The sequence below is a fragment of the Pseudophryne corroboree genome, chromosome 4 (assembly GCF_028390025.1).
Source record: "Pseudophryne corroboree isolate aPseCor3 chromosome 4, aPseCor3.hap2, whole genome shotgun sequence".
NCBI lineage: Eukaryota > Metazoa > Chordata > Amphibia > Anura > Myobatrachidae > Pseudophryne > Pseudophryne corroboree.
The window spans coordinates 34,166,946-34,181,020 of record NC_086447.1 but is presented as its reverse complement, the minus strand read 5'-3'; the positions used below and the strand labels follow the sequence as shown (position 1 = coordinate 34,181,020).

The 14,075-nt window shown below is 46.5% G+C and overlaps 1 long non-coding RNA gene across 3 annotated transcripts in view; it reads left to right on the top strand.

Moving 5' to 3' along the window:
- The window catches only part of LOC134911082 (uncharacterized), an 89,459-nt gene extending 75,774 nt beyond the window's left edge, over positions 1-13,685 (top strand). For 2 of the 3 annotated variants that reach the window (XR_010176308.1, XR_010176306.1), the window contains 2 exons: positions 11,887-12,148; positions 12,436-13,685. This is a non-coding gene — a long non-coding RNA (uncharacterized LOC134911082). Of the gene's footprint in view, positions 1-8,270; positions 8,340-11,886; positions 12,149-12,435 lie in introns of all 3 variants that reach the window. The other variant, XR_010176307.1, reaches the window with a different exon arrangement.
- Positions 13,686-14,075: the final 390 nt, after the last annotated feature.

Here is a 14,075-nt window from a genome sequence, read left to right as displayed (position 1 = left end):
TTCAGAGGAAAGTCAGGACAAACCCACTTGCATGGGTTCCTCAACGTCCTCAGGGTGAGCAAACATACATGGACTGGGCCTAAAACTAGCCCCTCTTTTCAGTCCATAGTATCTAAGGTTGAAAAAAGACAATTTGTCCATAGAGTTCAACCTATTTGTGGTCTCCTATGCAGGATTATTTGGTATAAAATTTTGACTGATGCTGATGTCTGTCGTTACATTTTATCCCTCTTTTTTTATAATAACTATAGTGCGTGACTATGCACCATAACCCTGGATATCCTTATCCATTAGGAATTTATCTAATCCATTCTTAAAGGTGTTGACTGAGTCCACCATTACAACTCCCTCAGGCAGGGAATTCCAAACACATATCGTCCTTACCGTGAAAAAGCCTTTACGCCGTATTGTGCGGAATCTCCTCTCCTCTAACCTGAGCAAGTGTCCATGAGTTCTCTGTGTTGATCAAACCAAAAACAGGTCCTGCGTAAGATCTGTGTATTGTCCCGTTATATATTTGTAGATGTTGATCATGTCCCCTCTTAGTGTCCTCTTTCTCCAATGTAAACATGCCTAGCTCCATGAGCTTATCCAAAGTCTCCGGAACCGGGTACTGAATGAGACTATCCTTGATCACTTCCGACAGCCGAGGCAAAACTGATGGCACAAAGCAGGATCATTCCAACCAACGGCGAGACTCAGTACAATATGCCTCAGCTGGATTTTTACCCTGTTTTAACGCACATAAATGGCTCTCTGCAGATGCTTTTCTATCAGGGTCATCATACAACAGACCTAAAGATTTAAAAAAGGCATCAACAGTAAGTAACGCTGCATCATCGGGATTTAGCCCAAAAGCCCAAGTTTGTGGGTCCCCCTGAAGTAAAGACATAAGTATGTCCACCTGCTGAGATTCTGAACCTGAGGACCGGGGCCTTAAACGAACGTAAAGTTTACAATTCTCTCAAAAATGTAAAAAGTATTTTCGGTTATACGAAAAGCGGTCGGGAAGATTCATCTTGGGTTATGGAGCTTCACTCGGGGAAGTTCATAAGAGAACCTCCCGAGACCTAACCCGCAGAGTAAGATCCTGCACCATTTGAGTGAGGTTCTGGATCTGAGTAGCCAATATTTGGCTGGGGTTCTGACCTTGCACTGAAGGATTCATGAGGGAAAAAATTCAATGCCGCCCTGTCTTTTTGGGACGGTGATAATGTTATGTTCAACGTACTTGGAACCCAAGAGATTGGGTGGCAATAGAAGGGTTCCGAGTACAGATACGTAAAGCTGCAATAGAACTGAGATACGCAGCTTCCCCTAACAAAAATCCCTGACTCCGTTGTCCTTCCCAGTGATCGATTAACGCCTGCAAGACTATGGTTTCTTGTGCCCACGGCAGCCGCGTTTGGGTGAATTGGGTCCGCCCAGACTCCGATGCCCCCCGGTCTTAATAGGAGACAAGGCGTTAACCGAGACCAAGGAGAACAAGGGGAAAACTAACTATGACTGACACTACTAAAACAGAGAAGGATTCAAAAAATAACAAAGTAGTTTATGTGCGGCGCGGCCACCTGGAACAACAGCAAATCAAGTAATGCAGCGTAACTGCCAAATACGAACCCGTCGTAATAAGGCAAGGACAGCATTGCGGAAACCAAAAATAGATAAAGAAAATACGGCTTCAGCCATAAAGTGCGGCAGAGCCACTACTCACGACACCAAGAAAGGTGTGCGCAGGAAATGACCGGAACCCAGAGGCTTTGGATACCAGACCACTCTACTGGAAGGCAACTTGGAGGACAGCAGGAAACGATCCCTTGGACAGGACTCCGGAAACTGGACACAGGACATTGGAGTACACAAGCTGGATGCAGGAACACACCAGAGGCAGGAAGACAGGCTCCACAGGAAGTTATCACTGGCGGGGCTGTCCTATTCTGGCTCCCATGCAGACCAATGATCAGGCAGCCCAGCCCCCAGATCCTGATTAGTGCAGCTGTCAGCTGGCGTGCAGCGCCCGGCGTCCCGGCTTCTTAGTAACAGCTGGGACTTAAGTGCAGGGCAGCCGCCCAGCATCTCTGGTTGCTAGGCAACCGGTCGGGGACAGGGAGTCAGCGGCAGAAGTGGGGCCCCGTCCCCATTGCGCTGCTGCTGACAGTACCCCCCCCTTGAGGAGGGGTTAAGGAACCCCTAATCCCAGGTTTATGAGGAAATTCACGAAAAAACATCTTTTTTAGTTTAGGGGCATGCAAATCCTTGTCCCGGACCCAAGATCTCTCCTCAGGGCCGTACCCCTTCCAATGGACCAGAAAATACAACAGACCACGGGAAAATTTAGAATCCAAAATTTTTTCTACCAGGAATTCCTGTTGGCCCTGAACTTCCACAGGAGGTCTACCCCGGATAATTTTCTGAGGAAATTTCCTGGAAAGGACACAAGGCTTGAGCAGAGAACAATGAAAGATGTTGGAAATTTTAAGTGATTTCGGCAATTGCAGCTGAAAAGCAACCGGATTGACCTTTTTGGCAATAAGAAATGGTCCGATGAATCTGGGTCCCAATTTAGCCAAAGGTTTTTGGAGTTTGATGTTACGGGTTGACAACCACACCTTGTCTCCCACCTTAAAGGTGCATGGAAGACAGGTTCCACAGGAAGCTATCACCGGCGAGGCTGTCCTATTCTGGATCCCATAAAAAGCCCTGCAGACCAATAATTAGGCAGCCCAGCCCCCGGATCCTGATTAGTGCAGCTGTCAGCTGGCGTGCAGTGACTGGCATCCCGGCTGCTTAGTAATAGCCGGGACTGAAGTGCAGGGTGGCCATCCAGCGTCTCCAGTTGCTAGGCAACCGACCGGGGACAGGGAGACAGCGGCGGAAGTGACGCGCCGGCCCCGTTGCCTAGCAGCGGCCGGGAGCCAACGCAAACCGCCGCTGCTGACAGTCTCAGGGAGAGCAGGTCACACCTTTCTGGCCATAGCTCTGGTTCCAGAGTATTCAAACTAGTTCTGGTCAGGAAGAAATTCACACCTGGGTAGACAGTGTGTCTCTAATAGGTTGCAGGGTGGACCCCTGCTGTGTTTATTCACAGATTCCTGTCCCATACACAGGATCTTAAGGCTGATTAGCATCTTGTCTCTAAAGTTCTGTGGCTGTAATGAAATACCAGCAGATCAATTAACTTTCTACCATTTGACATGCAAAGACATTCAACTGGTACAATACATTGTTACATCGATACATCAATCAGAATAATACACATTTTTATCATGCCCAGTCCGATATAAGCATGGGCACTACAGAACCTGTCTTCCATAGCGACAGCACTACTAGGGGACTGCAGCCACGGAAAGAGATGAACATCTATGAGCAGGAGGAGATCCAGAATAAATGGCCGCTGAGTAGGTGAACACTGTAACTGAAGTGCAAGAGAAGAGGGCAGTGAGAACAGGAGGAAGGAGGGCCCTGCTCCTAGGAACTTACAACCTTAGGGAAGAGGGGAGAAAGACAGATGACATAAGGCATGAGCAAGTGGGCCTGAGGGCAGGGGTAGGAAAGGTAGAACTGGCTGAAGCATAAGGCAGGAGGGTGGGGTGACCAGCCTCAAAACTTGGTCATGCGGTGAAAGGGTATGCTTTGATGAGCAGGTGGATTTTTAGCACCAAATTGAAGCTTTGCAAGGTTAGGAAGTGTCTGATAGTGTGACGGAGCTCATTTCAGTGAAAGGGGGGCCACATGGACAAAATCTTGGATTCAAGCATTAGATGCAGTGGCCAGGGTAAAAGAGAGGCAATGGTCATTGGTGACCGGAGAGGGCAGGAGGGTGTATGTAGGGAGAGGAGGTTGGATATGAAGTGAGTAGGGTGTGTGGCACCAGAGATCTGCACCTACTGTCTTACCAGTGCGCAGCCTAGTCCGGCTCCAAGTTTCCCGCAGGTGGCATTCCGGCTGCCATACCCGCACAACGTCGCTATCTCAACTGCGGCTAAGCCACAGACTTCCGTGTTCTATATCAGTTCCAGTAGTTCTGCTCTCTCTCCAGCGATACTCCAGAGATCTGTACCAGCATTCAGCCAGTATCTCCAGCACTGTGATTCCAGCATCCAGCTTTCTCCATCCAGTTTTCTTATTGTGGACAACTTGCTTCCTGGTCACTTTCTAGACTGACTCCAGTCCACCAGTTCCAGAAAGGATCCAGTTAACCAGTACATGTCAGTTCCCATACTGGCTCCTTTTCCAATCCACTGGTTCCAGTCCAGTTTCAGTAATCCAGTACAAATCCATTCCCACATTTACTGCTGTTCCAGTGTCCACCGTTTCCAGTCCAGTTAGAGAAACACAGTTCTAGTCTCAATCTTATCATACCTATATTGTACTGATAGTCCCCCTGAGTTCATTTAACTACTCCAAGCATTGAATACTTCATGTGCAAGAGTTACCTCTGCCCAACTATCTTCCTGCTCAGAGTGCTCCCTACTGAACCAGCTCCAGAATCTAACTCAAATTCACAAAACAACAGAGTTCTGACAGTTTTTTCTGGCCCCATGGATTCGGGTGAAGATCAAAGTTGTGGTCCAGGGGCTCTTCAAAGTCTCATATCCAGGCTTGAAGGTCAGGAGTCATCTCAGTGGCTAGTGGTTGCAAGAGGTCTTATCAGGTTTAGACAATTAGCATAATTCAGACCTGATCGCTAGGCTGCATTTTCATACAGATCTAAACTGCACATGCGTATTCACCGTAATGCGCAGGCGCATCGCACATGTACAAAGCGGATCGCCACTCAGCGATGGGTTTGTGCGAAGGATCCATTCGTACGGGCGTTCGCAAGGAGATTGACAGGAAGAAGGCGTTATGTGGGTGGCAACTGACCGTTTTCTGGGAGTGGTTGGAAAAACGCTGGCGTGTCCATGCGTTTGCAGGGAGGGTTCCTGATGCCAATTCTGGTCCCGGACAGGCTGAAGTGTTCGCAGCGGCTGAGTAAGTCCTGGGCTGCGCAGAGACTGCATATAATCTGTTTGTACAGCTCTGCTACACATGCGATCGCACACTTGCACAGCTCAAATACACTCCCCTATGGGCGGCGACTATTCGAACGCAGGACTGCAAAAAACACCCTAGCGAGCGAACAGGTCTGAATTAGCCCCCATGTGCACTGCAGGAGGGCAGATGTAACATGTGCAGAGAGAGTTAGATATGGGTGTGGCGTGTTCAAACTGAAATCTAAATTGCAGTGTAAAAATAAAGCAGCCAGTATTTACCCTGCACAGAAACAATATAACCCACCCAAATCTAACTCTCTCTGCACATGTTATATCTGCCCCACCTGCAGTGCACATGGGGCCTAATTCAGACCTGATTGTTGCTGTGCGTTTTCGGACAGTAGCCGATCAGGTCTGAACTGCGCATATGCCGGCACCGCAGTGCGCCGGCGCATGCCAGACAGCTGGCGGTCGTCTCAGCCCTGCGATCGCCTCTGCCTGATTGACAGGCAGAGGCGGCTGCTGGGCGGGAGGGGGCGGGCTGGCCGCCATTCAGTAACGCAGGCATGCCCGGACCGTGTGGGGAGGTGGGCCGCGGCGGCTGCATGATGTCACAAGAAGCCGCTGCGACCCTCACAGCGACAAGTAGCTCCCTGCCAGCACGCAGGAGCTGCGCTGGCAGTGAGTTACTCCAAAAGTACAAAAGCATCGCCGCTGTGTGATGATTTTGTACTTGTGCGGGGGGGTTAGGGCCTGACATGCGGGGCAGAGTAGCCCTGTGCTGGGCGTCCCCCCGCATGTCTGAGTATCTGATCATAGCCGTGCAAAATTTTGCACGGCTACGATCAGGTCTGAATTAGGCCCATTATCCAGTCATCCTTAAATACAGCTCCTAGTCCTGCTCCAGTTGTTCCAGCTCACTCAGCATTCACCAATGCTCATGCATCTTGTCTTCAGTTGGCCACACCAAACAAGTTTGACGCCAATCCCAAACTCTGCCGAGTTAGCGAGGGCCTTGTATCTGAGCGTGAGGAGTTTACAGAGGATTCTGTCGGGGAAGGGTCACAAAAATATGCATCTTATTGGCATCACTTATGCAACAAAATCACAATGCACGGATAATAGCGCGTACATTTCATGTAGCGTCTGTGTGTGACTCAGCCGCTAACTTGTGAAGCAGAGGAAAAGATGTAGGTCCAACACGAGTAACCAGCGCCATGCCTTGTGCCACACATTGTTGTGCTGATTCTGGGGCTTTATACCAATTCCTTAGCAACAAAGATACTAATCTGAAAACCTGATGGTGAGCCGAGGCTACATCCTTAGACGCAGCACTCGGATCTCGCAAATACCAACAGGAGGCGTCTACCTCCTACAGACTCCTCCTGCTATATCAGAATTGTATTTACATACACAGATGCTGCCTTGCCGCTATGCAGTTCCTTACAATCATGAATTAAGCATGATGGGCCCAATTCGGATTTGGAAGCAAGGCAGCAAAAGCACGTAAGTTTGTATCTGGAACAAACCATTTTGCCATGCAAGGGGAGGAAATGCATTTACATGTTTCTGTGCAGGGTAAATACAGTCTGCCTTTACATGTAGCGGCCCACAGATGTTTATTTTTAATTTCTTTTTTACGCTGCAATTTAGATCTGTTTGGACACACCCCAGCCAAATCTACCTCTCTCATCACGCCCCCGTTTTGCCCACCACGCCCCCACAACGCCATGTCGCCGCCCCCCTGACGGCCACCACTGTCAATCACCTTGCGGCCACATCCTTCCAAGATGCAGATGCATGGTGAAGGGTCACACACATGCACTGCAGCCGGGGCGCGTGCGCAGACCCTCTGAATAAAGCTGCTGCGTACAAGCGCGCGGCTGCATTTGGGTCTGAATAGACCCCATATATCTGTAGAGTTGCAGATGCATATAACTATTGCTGTTACTGTGCTTTGTGCTCTGCCTCGGCTGTAACTGTGCTTTGTGCTCTGCCTCGGCTGTTACTGTGCTTTGTGCTCTGCCTCGGCTGTAACTGTGCTTTGTGCTCTGCCTCGGCTGTTACTGTGCTTTGTGCTCTGCCTCGGCTGTTACTGTGCTTTGTGCTCTGCCTCGGCTGTTACTGTGCTTTGTGCTCTGCCTCGACTGTTACTGTGCTTTGTGCTCTGCCTCGGCTGTTACTGTGCTTTGTGCTCTGCCTCGGCTGTTACTGTGCTTTGTGCTCTGCCTCGGCTGTTACTGTGCTCTGTGCTCTGCCTCGGCTGTTACTGTGCTTTGTGCTCTGCCTCGGCTGTTACTGTGCTTTGTGCTCTGCCTCGACTGTTACTGTGCTTTGTGCTCTGCCTCGGCTGTTACTGTGCTTTGTGCTCTGCCTCGGCTGTTACTGTGCTTTGTGCTCTGCCTCGGCTGTTACTGTGCTCTGTGCTCTGCCTCGGCTGTTACTGTGCTTTGTGCTCTGCCTCGGCTGTTACTGTGCTTTGTGCTCTGCCTCGGCTGCACTGTCCCTGTAATCAGCTACTGCAGTCTCAGCTCCTAGTCATGTCTTAAGCAATTGATGCTGCAGTTGTGAATTGCGCGTTCATGTTCTCTCTTCCCCAGAGTATGTGTAAGAGCTATAATCATTGCTCCTCTCATCCTTAATGCTGAGACCTGTTTGTATTACTCCCCTTCTTTCTGCTCTTTCCTCACCATTCATTTCCCCATCAGATTGTGAAACCTTCTTGTCTTCTTCTCTTGTGTGGATTTCATTGGGTCATCTCAGTTCCTTCCTGCTGTCCTCTAGGCAGGTTCTGTCTCTCTGATAATTGCCACCTGTATAACATGGTATGGACAATAGTAGCCCATTTGTTAATCTCTTGCATAGAAAACTTAGATACATTGTTCTACAACAAGCAATCCTGGCCAGTCTACTTACTGCCCAGAGTCTTGCCATGAAAGTTGGAACACCAGGACTCTCCTTCACCTCTTCCCTTCTGCAGAGACAGATGGGATGGATAACGTGGTTGCAGGCATAGGGATAAATAGAATACACTGTGATTTGCCAACTTGAATCCAGCAAGATCTTCATCAGATTTACAGAGGCAATTAGTGTAAAGCAAAACCTGGTATTACCTTTAAACTAATTGAAACTTTAAAGATAATAGATGGGGGCAGCAAGCTTAACTGTTTTGATCAAAATATGAACTCTGGCAATAGAGGAGCAACAAGACGTATTTAGCTGATACACCCAGGGAAGTCATGTATTTGGATTATAGAAAAGTGTGTCTTACCTACATTGCATTCTCCCTTGCAGCCTGGTGCAGCTGAAAGCATGTAACTGATCACCCAGAGCACCTGTGAGGAACTCCCTTAAGAAGGCAGGGTGAGTGTGTTGCTTGCCTGTCAGTCTGGGAGGGGGAGGAGAAGTCTAAAGTATATGAAACTATCTGGGCTGACGCCAGGAAAGCTGGCCGGTGACTAGGGAGTAGATCTCAAGACCTAATTCAGCAAGGATCTCTAATATAAATAGTTTCTCAAAAATTGCAATTGATCACAAAATTGCGACCAAACAACAGCAAATGGCAAAAAAAAATCATATGCAATAGCTCACAAAAATACAAAATAGAGGAGGTCACTGGGGCTGCCCAAATGTTGTTTTGTGAAACAAATGTGATCGTAGATGCGTATGCAACATCAAACGCAATACACAGAGCATCAGTACCATCTACATGTGTATTTCCCCTTTGTTTCTAACCCACTGACCACCTACTTAACCCGCTCTAACTATTTAATTAGGTGGAACCAAGCTATTAAACCATCAAACATAACAAATTTGTTTGTTTGATGACTTAATTGTTCTGTACACATGAATGATTTCCTACATATAAGACAGATAGATAGATAGATAGATAGATAGATAGATAGATAGATAGATTGAACAGAAGAAATAAACTTTTAGAAAAATGAAATAAAAATTAATTAAACAAATTAATGAGATTTGCAATTGAGGAAGCCACGGCAGCAGGTTTTGCTGAATCAGCTGCAGCTTCTCCTGATTGGCTGTATTTCCGTCAGCTTCTTCAACATCTACAGATTGGGGGTTGGGGGGGGGGGGAATAAATAAATAAAAACTCTACCAATATACATACTGTGTTGTCCATTTATTAAAATATATTTGTGGTCATGTTCCGCCAAATTTCTCTTTTTGGAGGGAAAGCCATAAACATTAAATATTACTTCAATTTTAGAAGGAAGACAAGTAGTAGGTACCTCCTATACCTGCTGCAATCCCTCCAATGGCGTCCACAGCTGCATTCCCCCTAGGATTCTGTGGGAGACGCAATGCTGCCACATGTATAAATATTGTGAATGTGTGTGCAGAACCCTGGACAACACTCTTCCCACGTTACAGGGATTGGGTCCTTACCTTCTACTACATTTGCTAATGACAAATGGCCATGCACAAAGATAATTGTATAAGTTTAAATTGCATTTGGGTATAATTTGCTGCTTCTTGGCCTTCTTCCCTCTTGTTGCTTGCTAAGTTATTCGCCTGGCCTGGGGATATGGATGGGAGGTTGAAAGGGGATTGGGAGGTAGAGGGGGATAGGGTGTTGGATGGGTACAGGCAGGGGGGGCTGAAGGGGATGGGACGTTTGAAGGGGATGGAGTGTTGGAGGGGCATGGGGGTGTGGAGGGCGATTGGAGTCTGGAGGTAGTTGGGGTTGCTGGAACCACCGTCTACCTCGGCATATACGTTGTCTTCTTGCGTTGCCTAAAAAAAAAAATATATATAGAATACATATTCAATTTTATTGAAAACTGTTATTTCCTTTATTTATTTTTTTATACATGAATAACATGCATACTGTCTTAGCTGACTACAGCCCTGCCTTAACAGACTTCTAGGTACTAGGTAATATACGTGGCTACATATTCCACACAACATGGCAAATTAACATGCAAGCTTAAAAATGGCAGCTGCAAATATATAGCGACCCACAACCGCAACAGCAACTCAGGTTGCCTCCTCCGCTGGTCAGACTACCACCACTCGAGATGGACAATGGTTCTGTTGGTATGTACTGTAAGTGAACGCAGAGGTGCCTGCAGACCTCCACGTATGTATCTAGCTTGACCACATTTGAAACATAAGGCATGGGGTGCTCCAGTCTCCAGTCCATGACCGCGGTGAGTACGTGGAGCTCACACATAGTGAACGCCACGACTCACATGATGGTAATGACATCTTTCTATTTCTATGTAATATTTATAAGGTTTCTTGACTTATGATTGGTTGCCTTTATTAAAATGGCTGACAGTATAACTGTCCAGTATTCATTGATTATTACACTACTTCCTCTATACAGGTTTAGTCAAGTAGCTTTATAGAAACATAACACTGAGAAGTATGGCAAAGGGTTGAGAGTGGTCTTAAATAGTAGTGGGTCACAAGAGCATTCTGCATTTGTATTCACGAAGTGCGCAGCATTCAAAATGGCAGAACGCAATGATATAGACGATTTACTGGATGAGTCGTTACTGAACCTTAGAAGTGAGCCAGCAAATCTAGAGGAAATGGAGAATATTTTTGCAGCTGCTTTTACATGAACTGTTGGAGAGTTGCCATAATCTCATGTTGAGGAGGTTGGGGAGTCAAGTGGCCTCCAACAGGCTGCTTCAGAGAAACCACCTTAAGCACACACTCCAAGTGATGATGAACAGTTAGAAGACACCTCAGATAATTCAACAGAAGATGATACCCCTGGTAGATGTGTGGCATACATCACAAGAGAGGAAAATGCCATATGAGGCAATGGCAAGATTGCATGGGTATTCACAGATCACGGGTAGAAACAAGAGGGTCATGATCTGGAAAAAGATTGACAAGTTCACCTTATTAACAAACTGCTAATGTTGGGTTGCATTGTAGTGATTTTTACGTATCCAGTTGTGATAGCCGGGCAGCGGCAGGTCCATCAGTGATTTTAAAAAGCATTGCACACCAGGCCATTTCATCACATAAGCAAGCAGTTTATTCACAGTTCAGATAGGGTTATCACGACAGTAACATTTAACTTCTTTTTCTTCTCTCCAGCACAATATTCATATGGGTTACATCAGATTACATTTCCTTTCATTTGCTTCACTGGCAATAACAGCATTAACAATGATGTGACATCATTACAGTACAGTACATACCAGCACAGTCTCTGGGAATCAGTAGTGCGGCTTCCGCAAACTGAGATTAATTTCAGTGTGCTTTCCCCCATTCGCTAGGGGCTCTATCTAAATGGGATCTCTCATGGACACATTACTGGGGCCTACCGCCAAACGTGGTTTCCTACCACTCACCCAGGTCCTCTCCCGCAGACTCACACCTCCCGTCCTGCTTCTGGGGTACCCCTGAAGGTCCTTTGTTCCTGGTTCCTTCCACTGTACTCTGCATACTGTGGCTCTCACACTGCACTCTCCATCTCTCACTGAAGCTGCTGGCTCTCCTGTTACACTGCAGATATGGGCTCTCCCTCTCTTCATAGCAACACCCACACGCTGCTCTTCTCTCCATCATGCCAGGGACTGTGGAGTGCCATTCTTGTTCCACAGTCCCCAGGCTGCGTTTCTCCTGGACACTAGCCTGTGCCCTCCATCCTCAGTCCTCAGCTCACACTGAATTCTACCCTGTGCTTTGTTCCTTCTACTAAAACCCCCTACACTTCCTGTCCTAACACACTACATGTGACAGGGTCTGCAAGTAACTGGTGTTGGGGCCATAAACTCCCCCACTCACTGATAAGAATCAAAAGGCTTTTGGAACTTTCCAATATCTCTTGTCTCCTAACATTCCAGTATGCCACACTATTGTTTGAATTGTATTTTAAAAATATCAAAAACAAAATCAATCTGATTATGTGTACTTGTAATTTCAGATGGAGCAAGTGGAGTGCAAAATTAAAGAGGTGGGCAGAGCTTGCAATGGTGAGTGGTGGAGAGTCTATCCCTCAGTCTTTGGCACTGACCCCACAAGATGAAGCTTTAATGGGATTCCTGGGAGGGAGGTTCGTGGTAGGTGTTGGCCAATTGGAAGTGGAGGCCACAGTGAGAGTGGGTAATCCCTGACTGGAAATAATGCACCTACCATTGAAGCCCCGCATCTTGGATCAGATAATCAGAATATGAAGACAATATACAGTAAGTAGCAAAGGGCCTTATTAGTATGAATGTATAGATACATAAATGTAATTATTAAATGTATTTCCATCCCTTGCACTGCTACATGGTTTGTAAAATTTACAAAGTTATGAGCAATTTCTTCACTGCTTCCACATCTGATTCAGGATGAAAGACAATTTTGATACTTACAAATGAAATGTATGTGGTAATTTGGTAATATGTGTATGATCATATATATGTATGTTGTTTCAATAGAAATATAGATATATAGATTTTTTTTTAAATGTGTTTTTTTTATTATTTAGACAACAATCTGACCTCTCCAGGGACTCAACAGGAGGGCTGGAGATGAATCCCAACTAGTCTCTCAGGCCTCCTCCAGCGCCACCCTGGAAAAAAACATCTCAGCCATCAGGGTGGCGCTGGAAGGCACCAACAGACGCCTTAATCAGTTAATGAAGTTCCTGGAGATGGAATCTCAAACAGGGGATGAAGAAGACCTCTCTTCTAAACCAAAGACTGGGGGGAGCTTGTTGAGAGTCTAGAAAAGAAATCCTCCACCACAAATCAACCATCCTCACACCCTGGCCCACCTGTTCCCAACCCTGGCCAAAGTGCGTAAGGATGGTAGCAAGCCTGCCCCCTCTACGCCCTCAGCCTGCTGTAAAGCATGGGCACCACTATGAACTTTTGACAGATCTTGACCTTCTTTTCTGTACTCCTGACCTTGAATCCATGAATGCAATCTTGCCATGGCCTCTTTATTCAGGATTGGATTCTTCCTCTTTGTGATGTGTAGCAGTTGTCTATCAGCAATGTCATCTTCTGTTGATTAATTACATGTGTCTTCTGACTGTTGTCACATTGGAGTGGGTGCTGGAGATTGTGTATCTGCAGAAGTAGCAGATGCAACAGCATCCTTCATTTTCTCTAGATGTGTAAGCCAAACCCTCTGGTTCACCAACAACTCATAAAGCTAGGCGTACGTAGGCTGATTGACAGGAAGCGGGCGTCTAGGGATGGTAACTGGGCGTTTTCTGGGAGTGTCAGGAACACAGGCGTTCCCAGACGTTTTCAGGGCGGGGGTGTGACGTCAGCTCCGGCCCCGATCAGCCTGTGTGTATCACACTGTAGGAGTAAGTCCTGGGCTACGCAGCCTGGATAAATTATTTGATGGTGAGTTGAGAATGGATTTGCAGCTGGCCGGCGTTTGTAACGCTTTTCGCACAGCGTACGCAGACTTGCACGGGGCGTTTATTCACTTTGCCTGGGCGGCAACTATTTGATTGCAGACCTCTGGAAATTTGCAGGGGTGCAATCAGGTCTGAATTAGGCCCATAGTCTAGCACAGGCAGGCCGTTGTAATACTTGTAGTGCACCAGGTTAAGCTAATAAGTCTATGCAATGAATTAGCTATTTTAAAGCCATTTCTACGCAAGAAAAACACGAGGTAATGTACATGAACAAGGTCATTGTGGGGTCAGTTATTTTATATTACTAAATAAAATGTTTGAACAGAATGTGATTAAAATTAAAATTGATTTTTGAAAAATCAAGAAAAGTCAATTAATGACCTATATGTAGCGATAATTGTGCCTTTTAAGATGTATGAAGTAAAGGAACTTGCAATCATTTATTTCATATTCATTATATTGTCTAATCATGGTTTAAAAAACATCAGAAAGTAAATTACTGGACAGACAACGAAGCAGATGGGTGTTTGGAATGTTTTCAGTTTACACTTTACAATTGTAGCAACAACAAATGGCATTTAAAAAATGTGGCGACTTCCGGTGGGCGGACCTACTGCACGGCCGCGTTTTAGACCAGCTCTCCGTCCCCCCGCTATAATACAGCTTGTTAACGTGGTGTAAACTGAGCCCTGAGACCACACTATACCTCGGAGCCCAGCGGAGATAGAGGTGGGCAAGAGGTTACTATCTTC